Below are 16,030 nucleotides of genomic sequence, written 5' to 3'. Positions count from 1 at the left end.
AAGCCAGGAGCCAGGAGTTCTTCTGGTCTCCCACGCGGGTGCAGGGTCCCAAGGCTTTGGGCTGTCCTCAACTGCTTTCCCAGGCAACAAGCCAGGAACTGGATGGGAAACAGGGCATCCGGGATAAGAACTGCCGCCTCTGTGGGATCCCAGCATGTTCAAGGTGAGGATACTAGCTGTTAGGTTACGGCACTGGGGCCAAGTAGAGATCTGTTGATAGAAAAAAGGAGAAAATAATATCCAAAGGTATAATTAACTCAGCAAATACCACATTTTTGCAAAATCCATCGTATGTAAGTATGGAAATAGCATCTGTCCTTTATGCATGTCAAGGCACATTTGGATTGTTCAGAGAGCCAGCCTTCAGTTAGCAAATGAGAAAGAAATTTTACAGCAGAAACCTTCAGAGACACAAAAATTAGTTCATTGCAAATTCCAGAATGTAGCATTAGAAACCTGGTAAAAGCCAAAAAAGAACAAAATTATCCCCTGAACAGTAACTGTATGTAAGCTTGGGAAACTACACTTATACTTGTCATCTCAAATCAGTAAGAAAGCAGTCTGCGACAGACTATGCTTTAACAGCTACTTGAGTCTTATTCCAACTTGGAGAGAGTGCTGTCCACATGTTAACAGCATAGATGCTTTGGACTGATGCTCTTCTCTGACCCCATTCTCACCACTGAATTGGTATAATAAACAACAAGTAGGGGAGGGAAGTATTCACCATCTATATTGTTGCCTCTCTGTCAATAATTAATTCATTTGAAATCAAACCATAGCCTCATTTGTCTGGTATCCCACAGTCCCAAGAGAAGTGAGTCCCACAGTTAATGATGATGGTTGCTTCTTATAACCCAGCTGTCAGTCTGTCAAAATGCTGCATACTATTTTCTGGAAAATGAATCATTATTTATATATTGCAGAAACATCTCTCCTAACAGGATGCAGACACCCAGCTTCTTTCGTTCATCCATGCATGGGTTTTTGCTGGGAGAAGAGTACTCCTGTTTTCCCCTTTGGGCACTATGTTTGGGATTATTAGCAACATGCAATATTCTGTCTTCCACAACAATTAATAAAAGAAACAGAGTGAAAATTCTCAGGAGCTTGTTTCTTCTGTGTCTGCCTGTAATTATACGATAATATTCTGAGTCATCAGATCTCACTGTAATATAGCTGTGCATATAAACAAGCTGATGTGTCTCAAAATGTTCTGCTTTATCAGTTCCATTGATGGAATATCTACAGGTGCTTCTCAATTCAGATTCCGTATTAACAAATTTACTTACTCCTTGACCAATGTCCTGACAATACTGTCACCTATCAAGCCATACCCCATAATTTTGTAGTCATGTTAATCTTTTTTCTTCCTTTGGACCTGACTGAACAGATCATTCTCTCTACAAATCACTCAATTTGTGGTTTCTTCAGATGTATTTATCTATTTGAAAGGCAGAGTCATAGAGAGGGGAAGAAAGAGAGGGAGGCAGGGGGAGAGAGTGGGAGCTTCCATTTGCTGATTCACTTCCCAAAGGACCACAACGATCAGCTGCTCTATGAAACTCCTGCGTTCCCCACCATTGATTCAGGATCACAAGCACTTAGACACCCTGCTCTCTGAGGTGTGTTAACAGAGCAGGGTTGGAAGTGAAGCAGTCTGGAACCTTCATCCATACGTGGTACTGCTGTCTCAGGCAGTGGTCTCACCACTCAGGCCACAGCTACGGCGCCTTAAGGTGTCGATTTGAAAAAAGGAATCTACGCTTTCCCACTTACACTAATGCATATTTTTCAGCAAAATTTTATTTTTATTCCCATTACTGTTCAATTTCAAGAATGATTGAAAGTAAGCACTAAAAATATCATCCTCCCATGAAAACAGAAGTTGTTCTTGCTGTAATGCACTAAACTATGTAAGTAGATTTTAATTAACATTATCCTATAAGATCTGAATGTCTCATCATCATTTATTGAATAACGAATATGATACATTAAAATATTATCAATGTTAAGTGAAAATAGCTTTAAAATATGCATATTCCTCTACATATTTGCCTTGCTTTATTTCATCATGAGACAAATAAAATGGTACAAGCAGTTTCTTGCATGTTGTAAACTGATTGTAATTAGGAAAACGCAATACAATAGAAATGATATCCATGCACATTCAATGTAAAGTAAAGGAATACTTTTAAAAATTGTTCATGGAAGCAGTGACTTCAGGGATTTAGCCCCACCCATTCACCAGTCAACATTCTTCATCACCCAGCCACACAACTGATATTTCATAGTTTTACACAATCTTCTTTGCAATCATAGCTATTGTCTTAATGTTTGTATGAACAAGTTACACATGTAGCTTCTCTAGCTCAGGAAAAAACAATTATCTGTTTTAAAATCCAACACTTCTTATTAGTTAATTTTCTCTTTCTTTTTATTGGAGCTTGAATAATTGTTTTACTTGTCAAATTAAATATTAATAAATAAAAGAAATATTTATTAAACAAAAAATTGAAATTAATTACAATAAGGATGCTTCCTACTATACATGTCTCTTTCAAAGTAAATGTGAATTATTCCTATACTAAAAATATTCATGGGCCTGGTGGGAGGGATCAATGGCTAATTCTCACCTTGCAAGTGCTAGGATCCTATGTGTTCTGACTGTTCCTTTCCCTGCCAGCTCCCTGCTTGTGGCCTGGGGAAGCAGGAGAGGATGGCCCAAACCGTTAGGATCCTTTGACCACATGGGAAAACCCAGAAGAAGCTCCTGGCCCATGGTTTTGGATTTGCTTATGTCCGACCATTGTGGCCATTTAAGATTACCAACAGATGAAAACTCTCTCTCTGTCTCTCCTGTCTTTATATCTCTTTGTCTAATAGGAAATAGACAAATCTTTAAATATATATATTATGCAGAAGTAAAAGAATTATAATCAGTTTATCCACAAAGCTTTAAGAAAATTATTTCTAAGACAGAGAAATAGGAAGAGAGGGACTTGCTGTCCACTTTTACCCTCGCCAAAATCCTGCAACAGATAGGGATGAACTCAGACTGTCACTAGTAGCTGGCAACAGTCGAGGTGTCCCATTTGGGTGGCAGGATCCAAACACTTGAGCCAACACTAGAGCCTAGACTCTGAAATAATTTATCCTACATAGATCAGATAGAATTATGTTGTTTGATTTCAAAGCTGTTATTGAAATTAATGCATTTAGTAAATCTTGTAAAACAAATATTTGCATCTACAATAATTCTGTTTGTTATTTGTTTTAATAAATAAGATGCTTTCTCAGACCATTTTAAGTGTTGAGAAAACACAAATCAGCGTTTCTGTAAGATTACCTTTAATGTGTTTTAGAGTAGTACGCAACATGATTAAATGAGAGTAGTTCTTTTTTAATTCTGGAGAAATTTTCATAATTTTTCTATAAATATCAATCTCTAGAAGAAAGTAGCATTCCAATCTCCCTTCTGGATCTACCAGAAGGTGACACTTTGAATATTACTTAAAATCTTGATTTGTGTTCATCTGATGCGTTTTATTCTTAATTACCATATGAGTTTTGAAGTGTTTGCATTCCAAGGTCTGCAGTTCTGATAACTGACCCTGTAGACTAATCCCTTCCAAACCAGAGAAGGTAGATGAGACAGGTTTTGAACACACTCTTTTTTACTAACTAAAATGATGTCGAAATCCAATTTAGTTTGCATTCTGCAGTTTCTGAATCCATAAGAATAGCATATCAGCAATTTCAAGAGTATTCAAATTTGTGTTGAAATATTAACTTTGTTGGAGAAGGTTTTTGAAGCACTGAAGGAGGATTCAGACAAACCCAGCTGATGCCTAAACCCGTGTTTAATGAATCTGTATTTCATACAGATCAATCAACTTATATTAAATATGTCTTTCTATACACTTAATAATTATATAAATATATATTATATATAAGTTAGTTGATTGATCTGTATGAATTATATGTAATTTATCTATGGGATGAGTGGTTGGTACATTGTTTAAGCTGTCCCTCGAGACAGCTATAATTCTACATACTGATCTAGTTTCCTGCTAATGTGAATTTTGTGAAGCAGATGATCATGCCTGTAGTCTGTGTTTCTCTGTAACCCATGTGAGACTCCCCAGTGGAGTCCTGATACCTGGCTTCAACCTGTCCAAACCCTGGTTCCTTGGGCGTTTGGGAATTCAATGTCAGATGGAAGGATGTCTTGTACGCTCTGTCACTGTGCCTTTCTATTTTCAAATGAATTGCCTTAAAAGATTTTCAAATAAGTAAATCTGTAAAAATTGCATTTGAAAGCATTAAAGAGTTATCTTGTCAACAAAGTCATGACTGATCGATATCAGGCACAGGGCCTGAGCCTAAAATCTAATACTGTATTTATACCTGAATATTTGCTAATGTTAAACACTCCGGGAATAAACACAGAATGCTGATCAGACAGGTGTACAAACTTACAAACTGGAAAATAACCTTAAAGAGGGAACTCAATTCCTTCTAAACTGTATTTAACTATATAAGCAGCAGAGCACTGACCTTCAAACTTCCTTTGTATTTTGAGTACACAATCTAACTTAGGAGAACTAGTGTATGGTATGTGAGTGTTCAAAGCAGTTCCTTAATGTGCTGCATCACAACAATCTATCTATTGTTCAAAGTTTTGATCATAAGAGGAATAGGATGCTACAACGAGGCACGTTTCTATTCACTTCATAAATCAGATCAGATGACTCCCCAATAGCTAGTGTTCTTATGAAATTGTTCTTCTTTCACCCAAAGTCAAACCTATGTTTATTGATGAGGCCATTGTTTCACAAATATTATAAAACCAGAAGTAACTTCCTAACTTTTCCATGTTACCATATGTCTGCTTCCAATGCACCCTGTCTAGTGTCTTATCTTCTCTTAAAATAGATAGCATGCCTTTTCTTATGAGTGAATTTATTTGTTTCAAAAACAGAGTTACAGTGAGACAGAGGAAGAGATGGGTGAGGAGAGAAAATAAACCATTCTCGGAAAGTCAAATATAACAGATTATCTCACATATACATATACATGCATGTATATATTATATACATATATATTGCTTTAATAGAAAAAATTGAAATTCACATATTGTTTTTCTTTAATAATGTACTTCTCAGTAAACTTAAAAAAAGATTTATCTTTTTAAATATTTAGTTTTATTTTATTTGAAAGAATTTAAAAGAAGGAGAGACAGAAAGGGAAAAATCTTCCACCCAATGGTTCACTCCCCAGATGACCACAATGGCCAGAGTTGGGCTGATCAGACCCAAGCCAGAAGGCACGAGCCTCTTCCAGGTCTCCTACGTCGGTGCAGTGTCTCAGGACTTGAACCATCCTCTGCTGCTTTCCAAAGAATAAGCAGCAAGCTGCATTGGACGTGAAGGAGCCAGATGCTTGCACTTGGAGGTGAAGGATCATCCTGTGGAGACATTGCACCAGACTATTTAGTGAATTTATTAAATTCACTTTTTTATGAGACCAAAAAAAATGACGAATGAGTGCAAGTGAAAAAAAGATGTTTTATGATTACTTATGCATGGCCATATAACTGGAATGACATTTGCTTTGAACTTATTACATCTTGCTATCAGGATGGACATTCAGCATTGCCTGTCCAAATCATACAAAGTATGCAACACATCTGCGATCAGAATGGTTCTGTTTTAGTGTTTTGTGCCTTTTATTCTTTTAGATAAAGTAATGTTGAAGAACCTGCCTTAAATGTCATATTTCAATGAAAAATGGGTAATTCCATAAATGCTCAATCATTTCAAAATAATAGTACCACAGTATTTATGTAAAATGACCCATAGAATCAGAATAAACAATTAGGTTCAAGATTTCAGAATCGCTCCCAACATGGACAATTTCAGAAATTGAAACAATATGCTGATGATACCTCCGATAAACTTGAAACACTTCTGTGCAGCAGAAAAACAAGAGTCCTAAAAGCAGTATGTAAGATAATTAAAAGTACTAAAAAAAAATCAAGACAACTTTTAAAATGTGTTTTATACCCTCTTCATTCATCAGTTGTTTTTCAAATGCAAATCATCTAAGGAGCATTTGATTGAATACTGTGTTTAGACCACTTAACATTATCGTCATGAATTTATGTTGGTTTTCTCAATAAAAGAGAGAAGACACGCATGCCTATCCTTGATGTAGACTTGATGAAAGAAAACAGCACTTCACCTGTGCGGAAGGAGCTGAACTCAACAGCCACCACCACGGTTCCTCATGACGCTCATTAATGCTTGATGTTGATTGTTGCTTGCTGGTGCCTAAGAGAATTATAAATTAAGTCTAAAGTTAGCAGTTGGAAATATTGGAGGCTGGAATACTCGTTCACTGGCTCCTCAGCTAACCACATTAGGAGAGGGTAGTCTAACCGCGAGTTCTTCCTTAGAAGTATTCACTGTACTTTCAATATTCACTGAATTTGATCTACATACTGGAAATGCAAAAATGATACTGTGGTAACAAAAATTTTCTGCAGATCTAACCTAAATTAGTTGTAAGCCAATAAAGTAATGCACATAGCAGAACCATTACTCTTCTTAAAAATGTAAAAATGAGTAAAGCAGGAAATGTCACGAATCAAGTATAACTCTGGAATAACAACCTGAATTCTGATAAACACGTAAGGAAAAAAATGCTTGAGACAGCTATATAAGTAAATTTCATACAAGCTCCAAATGTTAATTGAATTAATTGAGTTTATATGGTGGTAATAAGTTATTGCTACAAGTTCCGTGTAAAATCTATTCTCATTGTTACTGAGATAAATGACAAGAATTTTTTTATTAGTAATAGCACCAATGTATTCCCATAAATCAGTTATACTGAGCTAAATCCAGTGTGTCCAAAGCTAAATCCATTGGATCTTCTTTAGCTCCAAGGGAAAAATCTGTCTCCTTCCTTTTTCACGTTTGCAGATTCTTACTACATTTCTGGGTTCAGTAGCTTCTTTGCCACTATTTAAAGTCAGGCTGTGGACACCTTCCTTGGACTCTGAAATTGCAAAGCTACTCTTTACAACTCAGAACAATCTAGTAAAAGATTACTCATCCCTTCACATTAGATAGATCTTTTTATCTGCATTGCTTCCTTGCATTAGCATGTGGGCAACAGACACATTCTGAATAGAAAATTATGATGTGATGATTTTATCAGAGAATTTGTGAATAAAATTCACCTATTTACCTCCTAATCTGCTGTTTGATGAAACTGACATGGAGTCACACCCATGTCTCCTAGTATCTCAAAGCATATATTCCATGAAAATTTTCCTTGAAGGATAATTTTCTCAAAACCGAAAACGTCAGAGAAAAGATGAGCTGCTTAGGCCAGATCCACTTAATCATTCAGTGGACCAAAAAGGCACATGGTATCGTTTCAATCTAAGTGTTGAAATAAGACTTCTGTTGAATATTATTGAAGAAATTCTCTAAAACCTGTCTTTAAATGCTATTAAAAATTTATCATCCTCTGCAACATATTTATTGTTATGAATATTAATTCCACTCATTTACTGTAGTCTCCCCCTCTTGGATTTAAGAGACATGGTTAGTGGCAAATAAACATAAATAGGACATGTTGGAGAAGTGATTTTTCTGTCATGATGAAGCTGCTGAATGAACATCATGGAAATATCAGGGAGGAGTGTTCTCAGTATCTTTCTATAAAAAGCCTGTGGCGTGCAGCGGGTTTCATTGTCTTGACCGAGCGTGGATGAGCTGGGAGCATCAACAGCTCTGCCCAGATGCCCTTTGGTAATTCAGAATTCTGATTATCAGGTTGTTGTACATGAGGACGCAGAGATGTCATTACACTTCTCGTTTGCTCAGGTCTGTATATTGAATCAAACCTGTTCATGGAAGGAAAGATGTTTGGAAAGCTTTCCAACTTTTTCAAAAAATACCAAGTCTACTTTTGCAACCAACTCCCTCAGCAGATTTAAAGGTTACAAATATAATTTGCTAAGTAAAAGCATTTGTATAATGTTTTTCATGGGACACATCACACGTGCTCAAACATAAACACACTGTACACCGTTGTTGATGATAATTTCTTGTAAAATGTTTCCCATAATACCTGCCTCAGTTTATGATGACTGTAAGATATATAGTAAACAAAGTGTAATAATTCTTATTGCTACAGATACATCAAAATAATTAGTGGATTCTAAAACCAATTCCTCTCCCCAAAGCCTGAAAGTCAAAGTTTAAAAAGTGTTGTTTAAAATTACTTTACTGTTAATACAATGTTGAATATCTAGGTTAAGATCCCTTTATCTCCTTAGGGGTTGTCTGAATTCAGTGTCTTCTTTATTCTGGTTTCATGCAGAGATAAACTCGGTGAAGCAACAGGCAATTGCTCAGGTGTTTGAACCCCTGTCTCTCACGGGACAGACCTGGCTTCTGGTTTGGCTCAGTCCTGGGTCCAGATGCTCTGGGCATGTGGAGACTAAATTAACAAAAAGAAGTGCTGTTTTTCCTTCTCTGGCTTTCTCTTCATATATGATGAAGAAATAATAAATTTTAAAATAAATGTCATTTTAATTCATAAAAAGCACTTTACGTCAGAACATATTACATTAACTTTCTCTTAAAGGGGGCATCTAGATTCATCAAGTAAAGCATAACTCAAACCTCCCAATTCTTTTAGCAATCTTTCCTGTTACTCAAATGGGTAACAATGTTTTAACTTCTAACACATGAATCATTTGCCACTTTTAGTCTTCTTTAACTTCCATCTTGTAATTGACTTTCATGACTTTAACTATGAGATTTGTGAAGTCTTGTCTTCCATCTCAATTGAATTTCTCTCTTTGATTCAAGGAATATTAAGTTGGTGATGCAGAAGCCAACCATTCAATTAAAGGAGAGTCCATATAGTATTTTTGAAAACAGCGAAGTAATTAAATGATACACAATTTATGATACAAAATGAACTTCAAGATGTAATCAAACTTCAACACAATGTTGAGTATTGGGGGTTCCTGACAGGCAAGCCTCAGCTGGATGCAATTGGAGCATTCAGGACATGAACTGGCGCCCATACGGGATCACCATGCATGCAAGATGAGGACTTAGCCATTGAGCTATATTGTCATCAAGGATTTTTTATAATACACTTTAAATACCCTTTTCAACAACACCCTGTTCAGCCCTGAGCATTAAATTAATACCAATTTGGAAAGCTTCACACTCTTAAGTTGGGGTCATCTCAACTGTATTTTTTTTTAAGATTGCCAAATAAAACAGTAACAAAGAAATGTTGGCTTCTTTAATTAAGGGGTATAACAGTGCAGCTGCTAATTGACAAGGGAACATGTTAGATATGTCAGTATTTAGGCATGAAGTGTTCATGTATGTTTTCCATTAGGAAGCAGTGTGTCTAAGCCCTGCTCAAATACTCACAAACTCACTAAGCGGATAATGCTCTGTGTAGATGGAGGAAGCAAACATAGTTCTGAATTTCCCCCCAGTGTCAACCTGGCTTGCTGAGAACTAACAAGATCCTTCATTAAGTTGAATCTGCCGTAAACTGGGGACATTACACAGCAAACAGGCATACACGATACAACACTCTGTGCCTTGACAGAGAAAAATTAATGGGATGTCACGTTGGAATTTGTACTATTGAGAAGCCTGCAGGACAGAACTGCGTTTGATGAAGAGACTCCATGATCCGTATTTACATCATGATTTTACAGGTGTTGCACTAAACTCTGAGGATTATGTCTTGGTAGCAAAAGAGAATCACAGGCTGGCATTGTGCCACAGCAAATAAAAGTACCACTCGTGATGCTGTCTCTCATTTTGGGTACCAATTCAAGTTCAGGTGCTTCACTTTCAATCCAGGTCCCTGCTAATGTGCTGAAGAAGGCAGTGTAGCACCCCCCAAGTGCTTGGGTCCCTGCATCCATTTGGGGAACCCAATATCTGCTCAGTTTTGTTCTGCACTGTGCACACCTGAATTATAAACACCTGATAACAATCACTATGAAGAGATACCTGTGATCACAGTGCTGGTTTCAGTACCAGTTGCTCTACTTCTGATCCAGATGTGAATTCCTGTGCCTGGAAAGTAACTTTAGTTCCTGCCAGTAAAATGAAAGACCCTGAGGAGTTCCTTTCCCTGTCTTCAGCCTCAAGCACTTGGACATATGTCAATGATGTGGAATGCCATGAATGAATTCCTGGGCCCTGGTTTTGAAATGTTCCAGACGCGGATGTTGTAGACATTTGAGTAGTGATTTAGTGAATGAAGGGAGTGTCTCTTTCTTTTCCATCTCTCCCTAGTATCTCTGTCTGTCTGTCTCTCTGTCTCTCTCTCCTCTTTTCTCACCCTGTCTTTCAGATAAATACGTTTGAAAATGTAGGCAATATTGACAAAAAATATGCTGTTATTCATGATAAAGAACCTACCTATATTCAACAAAGATTAGCAGCATTTTTTCTTATTTTTGAGTACCTGTTAATTGACTTATAATTTATGACCTCTTCATATAAAATACAGCAGTTTTTTGAGCACTGTAATACAGAAGTGATTTATACTTCCAATTATCTGAATACAATATCAAGAGTGTAAATAAACATCTTCAGTGAACTTTAGTAATCTTCAGCAGGTTTCTTTAACATCATAGTGACATTTAAAATCTGAAAATGACTGATTCTTTGTGTAAGTGGATGTTTAATTAACCATTCATTTATGCATGAAGAAAGGTTTGATGTGTACCGCCCATGTATCACAAACTCCTACATGTTACAGATTTAGTCAAAGCAAGAACAAAATGAATAAACACTAAGCGATTTGAAATAAAATGCAGGCTTCATCAAGTAATTTCTCTATAAATGCAACAAGCCAAAAAGTGAAATGCATAATTATTACTTCTGATCAGATCCTTATTTTTAGGAAAAAACATGCAGGAACAAATATAATTTGACTGAGTGATCAGGGAAATTTCCTTTCTGTATCGACCATTGCTTACAGCCTGAGGGAGACACCATCAGAAGAGACGAGGGCAAGTCTCAAAGACCAAGAGCAAGTTACCATTTTTGAAGAAAAAGGATATAGGAAGAAAAAACAGTGGGGGGTGGGAGGGTGGCTGGACATAGTGTGGAGGGGAGGATTTCACAGGAGTGACTGTAATGATAAGGATCACTGTTATGGTCAACGTGGAAGAAATGCTTTCCCAAAGAAGGTGGGATTGAAAGAAAGCTTGACAAATATTTTTGAGAGATTACTCTCATCTTCATGAACATTCGGTACACCGAATTGGACCTGAATTTAGTGATTATAAAGAAAATTAACCTTTGTTTCTTAGAGAAAAAAATAGTACATAAGCACATGAATACATTGTGTAAATTGGTAGTGAATTTCTTTGAAAACTATAAAATTCAAAAGGATAAAAATTCAGAATACAATAGAAAATCCAAGAAAGGGGAAGAAATTAGCTCTTCTTGGGGGGAAATGGAGAGACTCATTGTTTCTTGTGGGGACACACTGCAGGTCTGAGATGCATTCAGTGTCCCCTCTGGGCTGTGCACACATGGCTTGATGCAGAAGGAGCAGCTTTTTAACAACTGAGGCTAGAACATGGCTTTCTCATGAAGCACACTCCATGTCACTTGCTGGATGGTTTACTAATAACTGTAACACTCTTGTTTTCCCTTAGAACGAGGGTCTTTAGCCTTCGGTTACCTGTCTGAAAGCAGATGCTGACATATGTGAGATCTAAGCAATTCCATTGGTTGTCCTTTTCCCAGCATCATTCCAAAAGCCAGATCAAGGGTCATGCCCTTAACAACTCCAGGATCTCCAGGAGGGTTGGTTTCGCACACTAGCAGTAGAAAGGAATTACTGCTATGTAAAGTGCACATGATAAGGAATATGAAGAAATATGAGAAGCAGTGTAGACATCACTTCACTGCCTCTTCTAATACCACAACATTCAAGAAATTTTTGGGCCTGGTGCAGTAGCGTAGTGGCAAAAGTCCTCATCTTGTACTCACCAAGGTTCCCATATGGGCTCCAGTTCTAATCCCAGCAGTACCACTTCTCATCCAGCTCCCTCCTTGTGGCCTGGGAAAGCAGTCGAAGACTGCCGAAATCCTTGGGACCCTGCACCCACATGGGAGACCTGGAAGAAGCTCTTGCCTCCTGGCCTCAGATTGGCTCAGTTTCAACCATTTGGGGAGTGAATCATCGGCAAGCTCTTCCTCTCTGTCTCTCGTCCTTTCTGTTTATCTGCCTTTCCAATAAAAATTATATAAAAAAATAACACCTTAAAAAAAAAGAACTTTGGTTCTACAAAGTCAGATTAACTGGAGCAACTATTAAGTGAGAGACACATTATTCTCTCTCTTTTTTTAAGCTTGGTTATCTACCCACCTTAACATTAATTCCAGTCTTACTAACATCTTCCCCTGTCTTGCTTCTTTGATATTGAATGCTTACTCAAAAACTGCTTGGGAACCTTAATGCTAGGATATTAGAGTGTGGTTCAAGCAGGGAAAACAAGTCCAAATTAAAAGATTAAGCATGGAGGATCTCTACACCTTACTGATGGTGGCCCATCATTTTCTCAGCTCCTGCATCAGGAAGAGGTGACGGCACCAACCATCCCAGCAAGGACTCGGCTGCACACATTGTGTCGCATGATTATTTCTGAGAGTATCACAGCGACCCGACCTGTGGAGAGCAATGTTCAGATGGCTACATTAGAGACCGTCTAAAGGAAACCCAATACATACACAAAAATTTACAGAGAGTTGGTCTGAAAATAAGACTTGAAATTTAATATTGCCGCATGGGGGAAATTAGCAACATATATGAATTATTCAGTCTTGTCAGCTATCCTTAGACATCCTGACTTCTGATGAATTAGAAAGTGGCCCATAATACCTAGAATAGGTGTATTTTAGGTCTCAGTATAATAAATTTCTAAAATCATCTGAAACAACCTGGACAAAAAAATTGGTCAATTATCAACTGTAATAATCACTTAATTAATCATTTATATGTGTTATAAAAACATACAGCCTCACTTGAAACAAATGCCCCACAATATAACAGTTTGTATCTTGAAAAATGTCCCAAAGCTTTCACTGCTGCTAAGACAAAGAAAATGTTTTCTTCTCTAAAGAAGCGCTTAGGTGGAACCAAAAAGCACAATCCCTCACTTGTCCACCACAGAAACCTAAAACAGCAATAGCAATTATGTAATGCACACAGAAATATTTACTCTGTGTTTTGAGGCTTTCTGCCATGACAAAGGAAAAATACAATAGAATTCTAAAATATAAAATATTTTTACTATGAGGTCATTTGCCTGTGACTTAAAATGTCAATATTCCAGGAGGACACTTGTCGTTAGTCTATATTTATAGGGATGGATATCAGAAGACTGAAAACAACGCACATAAAGTGAGCTGAAACTTCTTTGATATAGATGGGAGGAAGACATTAAAAATCTCAGTTGCCTGAATATTTCAGAATATCACACTGGAGAAATCATAGGGTATTAGCCCAAGAGGAATACATTTAATGAGTGTGGCTCCTTGGAAGCCTTAGTGATGGCTTGGCTACTGATTATATATATGGCCTGATATTAGATAACCTTATTAATATTATGAGGTTAGTGGCATTACAGAAGGGCAGAACAAAATAGAGCCATAACAGAGACAAAGTAGAGCTAATTAATGAGATATGCAAAAATGCTGATGTTGCAATCAGTACCTTAACCTACATGAAATCCATGGAAATATTAAAAGCTCACAGTATGCCTAAGACACAACAGATATGCAGTTAACTAACATTGCTTACATTGTATATTTTTTTAGAAAGATTAAAAGTTGGCAAGTAAATGGCTGGCATCAGCAACCACAATGGAAAAATTAAATTCTCCACACTGTGTATTAATATTTACTGCTACCATCACAAATCAGCACAAATACGGCCAACAGAAACAATTCCACTATAGTATGAATATGATCCTGTCCAAAAATGCAGATGTGAATAGAGTATTATATTAATGTCCAAAGTCTTAACTATAATTTACTAATAGTGTTTAGAAGCAGTTCTTATGGAAAATAATAATTCAGCACTAGATCATTAAAGTGAAGTCTTCTAAAGTGAGTCTTGCTGGATTTATCAAGGCACACCCACAGATGCACACAACGACTGTGTGTCTCTTTCGTGTGATGTTTTGGCCTCCTCAGGATTGTGCTGCAAGAATGCCTGCATCAGTAACTACAACAGAGCCTACCAATCTCAGACTATAAACTTTCAGACTCAAGAGCCAAAAACATGGCTCTTCCTCATAAGATGAGAAAGCTCTTGTACTGTAGTAGTGAAAAGTCGACTCATGTAAACTCTCATGCATATTCTCGTAATTCAGCTCCTAGTAACTCTTGGTAAGCACAACCTGGCACTCTAACTGGGGCTGCACAAGACCAAAGTCAAGGTGTTGGCCAAGTTGGACTCCAATTTTCCTTTCATAGTCTTTCATATTGTTTAAGGAATCCATTTCCCTGTACTTATGAGTCTATGGTGCACATTTATTTGCTGCCTATAAATCACATGTTGTTTCCCTCCTAAAATGTTCCAAAGTTCCTTTTCGTCAGTTGAGTTCTTCTTATTCTTTCATTCCTTGATGATGACCCTCCTGACATAAGCCAGAGAACACTCTCCAAATATAAGACCTCGATATGATTTAGATCAAGCCTCACCTTATGATTTTCATATCTGATTCTTAAAGCAACACTAAATAGGGCAGAAATGTAGTATATTAAAAAATCCCTTGGGCCCGGCGGCATGGCCTAGCAGCTAAAGTCCTCGCCTTGAAAGCCCCGGGATTCCATATGGGCGCTGGTTCTAATCCCGGCAGCTCCACTTCCCATCCAGCTCCCTGCTTGTGGCCTGGGAAAGCAGTTGAGCACGGCCCAAAGCTTTGGGACCCTGCACCCCCGTGGGAGACCCGGAAGAGGTTCCTGGTCCCGGCATCGGATTGGCGCATACCGGCCCGTTGGGCTCACTTGGGGAGTGAAACATCGGATGGAAGATCTTCCTCTCTGTCTCTCCTCCTCTCTGTATATCCGGCTTTCCAATAATAATAAAATCTTTAAAAAAAAAAAAATCCCGAAGATTAGGAAAAGATACTTAAGCAGAGCAGTATTTGAAAACTGTTGCCCAACATGTTGAGAGTCTTAATCTAAGCCAGTTCCTCCAAAAAAATAATGTCCAGTATTTCGTTACCTTTAATACCTTACCCAATTACTAGCTGGCATTTGTTTTAATTTCTATACAAAATGGCTTCTCAGCCACATTTGGGAGTAGTAAGTGTTGAAAGGCTAACCAGATATACCTTTAAGAATGAAAATCTGGGGCCCGGCGGCATGGCCAAACGGCTAAAGTCCTCACCTTGAACGCCCCAGGATCCCATTTGGGCACCGGTTCTAATCCCGGCAGCTCCACTTCCCATCCAGCTCTCTGCTTGTGGCCTGAGAAAGCAGTCGAGGACGTCCCAAAGCTTTGGGACCCTGCAACCGTGAGGGAGACCCGGAAGAGGTTCCTGGTCCCAGAATTCGGATCAGCACAGTACCGGCCGTAGTGCTCACTTGGGGAGTAAATCATCGGATGGAAGATCTTCCTCTCTGTCTCTCCTCCTCTCCGTATATCTGACTTTGTAATGAAAATAAATAAATCTTAAAAAAAAAAAAAAGAATGAAAATCTGCTTTTCTCCAAAGGTAAGATGGTTGACTTCTCATGGCTCACAACTGGGAGACTCCCTGAAAACGTTTCTCAAAGTTCTTAGTAAAAAGTTACAGGAGTCTGAATTTCTTTATTCCTTTTTCTTTTTTTTTTAAGATTCATATTTTATTTTTATTGCAAAGTCAGATATATGGAGAGGAGGAGAGACAGAGAGGATCTGCCCTCCACTGATTCAATCCCAAGTGACCACAGTGT

Source organism: Ochotona princeps, chromosome 12, assembly GCF_030435755.1.
Source record: "Ochotona princeps isolate mOchPri1 chromosome 12, mOchPri1.hap1, whole genome shotgun sequence".
Classification (NCBI taxonomy): domain Eukaryota; kingdom Metazoa; phylum Chordata; class Mammalia; order Lagomorpha; family Ochotonidae; genus Ochotona; species Ochotona princeps.
Note: the sequence above shows the minus strand (reverse complement) of the source record.